Source organism: Oryzias melastigma, linkage group LG14, assembly GCF_002922805.2.
Source record: "Oryzias melastigma strain HK-1 linkage group LG14, ASM292280v2, whole genome shotgun sequence".
NCBI classification, from domain to species: domain Eukaryota; kingdom Metazoa; phylum Chordata; class Actinopteri; order Beloniformes; family Adrianichthyidae; genus Oryzias; species Oryzias melastigma.
In genome coordinates this window covers 28,777,070-28,781,643 of record NC_050525.1, presented here as the reverse complement: position 1 = coordinate 28,781,643, position 4,574 = coordinate 28,777,070, and positions in this window count along the sequence as shown.

The window sequence follows — 4,574 nt, the reverse complement described above, 5'->3', positions numbered from 1 at the left end:
AAACCTATCCCCATTTCCTAAACCCAACCCAAATCCAAGCCCTTACCCCAATCCTAATCCTAACCCTAACCCCAACCCCAACCCTAACCCTAACCCTTAACCCCTAGCCCTAACCCTAAACCCTAACCCTTAACCTATTCCTATTTCCTGAACCCAACCCAAATCCTAGCCCTAACCCTAACCCTAACCCTAACCTTGACCCCAACCCTAACCCTTAACCCCTGACCCTGACCTTTACCCAAACCCTAACCATAACCCAAACCCAAACCCTAACCCCTCACCCAATTCAAATTTGAATTCTAAATTAACCACTTTAATAATAAAAAAAACAATAATAAATACATCTATTAATTCATTTATATAAATACATCTAATTAAAAACACATTAATACCTCTCTATATAAATACATTTTATATAAATACCTTTTATATAAATACATTTCATTTAAAAACACCCAAATCCAAATTAAATCCTAGATTAACCTATTAAATAAATTATTAATACATACAGAAATTCATTATCAATATAAATACATCTTATTAAAAATACTCAAATACACATTATTACCTTCTCTATATATATAAATTAATTTCATATAAAAACACCAAAATACATTACCTATGTATTTATATAAATATACCATACATACAAAACACACAAAACCCCATAAATATAATTTATATAAATAAATTTGATATAAAAACACATAAAATTATATTTCCACTTAAATTATATGATAAATAATTAAATTTGATTGATATAGAACCTTAAATAATAAGTATAAACTAATTAAACCAAATAGAAATAGGAATAATGAGATTTAGGCCTGGCGAAAGGGGTGGAGCCCAGAGCCTATATAAAGGAGAGAGGCTGAAGAGAGCTCATTCTGGCTCAGTTCTCCGAAGAGAAAGCAGCTCTCTCAGACCTGATCCTCCAGCCAAAATTAACAGCGTGCTACACAGGCCTGAAGAAGACCTCATACAGGTTGAAACGTTGCCGCTGTAGCATGCGCCCTTGATTTTGCTGGATCCCTTTTTTTTCAATTTTTCGCTTTTTTTCATTTTTCGCTGATTTTTTTCGCCCCTTTGGGTAGTTTTTTGTTCTATAATTATACGCCTTCTTTTTTAATACATATACACAAACTCAAAAGAGTACAAATTTATTAAAATATAATAACAAAGGCGACATCAAAACATAAACACAAAAAATTTAAAAACAAAAATTTAAAAACAGAAACATGGATGGGGAGTGGATTCTTGTCCCTCCACGAAGGGGAAGGAAACGCCCCTTCCACCCATCCTTCCACCCACCCTCGGGGGGACGGAATTACGATAGCCACCTAGGGATGGACCGCGCACTGTCCAACTTCCGCGGAAGGGGGACTGTAACCCACCCACCTAACCCTAACCCTAACCCTTTAATTCTATCGATCAAATTAGCATTAACCTCTCTAAGCTTTTTATTTTCCTCCAAAATATTTTTCAACTTGTCTGACAGTACATGACATCCTTCACATTGCTCGTTTTCTTTACATAATACATAATCTTTACATAATACTTCTAGACGTTCCCATGGAGATAGACGCCTGAATAACTGAATTCTGGTAGTTTCAGAAAGTTTCGTTAAGTTTTACGAGTTGTTTGGGAGGGATTTACTCACCTTGTAACTTTCACGGTGCTGGGAAATCGACACACAATAAGAAGAAATGTCCCGTTTGGTTCACAAAAATGTCCAGTAAGTTCGCTATAATTTTTAGAATCAAAGTCAAAGTAGAAGCTATCCCAAAATGCACCGCGACGCATATATTAACCACGTGATTCTCCGATAGCGGAAGCCAAGTTTTCAATGGCAAACTGAACATGCGCGAACGGGATGCACAGTGACACGCTTTGCGGTGCCTACAATGAGCGCCTGGCCTTTGCCCCCTGGATTGGCATCCCCCCAGGGGGGGTTCCTCTAATCCTGACCCGGTCCAATAACCCTAACCTTAACCACATGGGGGGGGCTCTAACCATAACCACACTCCCCCTATGAAAAAAATCTGAATAATTTTAATCCCAGCCCCAGATACAACCCTAAGCCTAACCATAATCCGGTCCAGAACCCTAACCTTAACCCCACAGGGGCGGGCCCTAACCCTAACCACTCCCCCTGCAATTAAAAAAATAAAAAATAATAAAATAAAAAATTAATAAAGAATTAATAAACTAATAATGAGTTCATAATGATGAATAAATTCATTATTCATCTCACTTACTCACCTTCCTGGGATGGGGTTGTCCTGGGATCCTGCTCCTGGGGAGGCTGTATGGAGTGTGCATTGACCCTGCCCTCCTATGGAGGGTGGGGTCCAAACACTTGTTCTTCTAACCCTAACCCTAACCCCTAACCCTAACCCTCCTATGGAGGGTGGGGTCCGAGCACTTGTTCTTCTAACCCTAACCCCAATCCTTTAAATATAATTTAAAAACAAAAAGATTTTTTTAGTTTAAAATGGAGAACAAAGCAATTAAATATAAAGAAAGCATTCGAAAAAGATAGATAAAAACAATCAAAATCAATTACATTTCATACATATATTTTATTTATTACATAAAACCCAATTAAAATAGATAAAAACATAATATTAATACATATATTTCAATTATATACAAAAAAAAAAACCAATTCAAATAGATAAAAACATAATATTAATACACACAATTCATTTATATACATAAAACTCATTTTAAATAGATAAAAACACAATATTAATACATATATTTCATTTATATACATAAAACCCAATTAAAATAGATAAAAACATAATATTAATACATATATTTCAATTATATACATAAAAAACAATTAAAATAGATAAAAACATAATATTAATACACATAATTCATTTATATACATAAAACTCATTTTAAAGAGATAAAAACACAATAATAATACGTATGTTTCATTTACATACATAAAACCCATTTAAAATAGATAAAAACATAATATAAATACAATTAATAGCAATACATACAATATAAAGACATAAAAACATGGATAAATCAGCTAAAAAATAGGATCCCTCAACAGAGAGGGGAGGGGCCTGAGCGGAGCACATAAATAGGAGCAGGGAGGCGGTGAGCTCATTTCTGCCTCGTCTCCCAAAGGACAAACATCTCCTGAGCTCAGACCCACTCACACCTTTTTTTCCAGTGCCTCATATGCCTGAAGAAGACCTTTTCAGGTCGAAACGTCGCGGCTGAGGCACTCTCTTCCCTTTTTCATTTAAATTAATTCGCCTCTTTTTTTTTCCTTTTATTTTTTCATTTATACTAAAACAAAATCATTTTTTTATTTCATTTATCATATATATATTTAAAATACTTAAAATAAATTATATCTCACCTATATACACTTTTTATTTACATATAACAACCAAGGCAACATTATAAATTATGGTGGAGGACGGCTGGACTTTAGTCCGCCCGCACCGTGGCCGTGCACGACGCGGTCCCAAGCCTAACTGGGAGCAGGGCGCTGCGTTCCGCGAAGGGATGGACCGTGCACCCCCTCCCTTCGCTAGAAGGAGGGGACCTGTCCCATTTCCTAACCCCTAACCCTAACCCGTTAAAGAGCGCGCCCGCAGCCATTTTTAAATGGTAAATACGCACAGGCCGACCGCCGCGTTCGGGCTCAGAACTCGCGAACCGGGCCGAATTTCCGCTCAAACTTTCACAGCACCGAGAGGGGGCCCTGCCTGAACGAACCTGAACCTCGGCCGGGCCCAATTCGGACGGGAAACACGTTTTAAAGCGCATTAAAGAGCGCCTGACATTTTCACCACAGCAAGCTAATTGAAGGCACACCTGCTGGGGATGACAAACAGCTGGCTTGGGTGGGGAAAATTAAGCATGTCACCACAGCTAAGCACGAGGCTGCCTACTTTTTGGAAACCCTGGCCATGCTTTCACTAGTGTCAACAAAGAAAGCCTGAAAAACAACATTTCTCATCATCATCATCATATAAGCACACACACATGGCTTGTTTCAATCTGATTTATTTTTTTTCAAATCATGTGATGAGCATGCAGATTCTCCTCCTCCTCCTCCTTCTTGTGATGAGCATGAAGATTCCCCTCCTCCTCCTCCTCATAGATGCATCAGGTGCTCTCTCAAGCCTGAAGAGACAGCAGGTTCCCTCTCCTTCACTGGATGTCTGGCATTGATCATGACATAACCTGAATTTCCATGAGGACTTCCAAAGGGATTAATGAAGTATTTTCTATTCTATTCAATAAACACACTCATGGCTTGTTTCAATCTGATTTATTTGTTTCAAATCATGTGATGAGCATGCAGATTCTCCTCCTCCTCCTCCTCCTCCTTCTTGTGATGAGCATGAAGAGTCTCCTCCTCCTCTTCCTAGATGCATCAGATGCTCAAGCAGGGCTGGGGAAAACAGCAACTCCCCTCTTCTTGTCTGGATGGCTCAATTTGCAGCAGCACTCTGTCCACACCTGCAGGATGGGAGGAGAAAGCACCACCATTTATTAACCACTTCCAATTTGGAAGGAGTTGATAGCAACTCAGC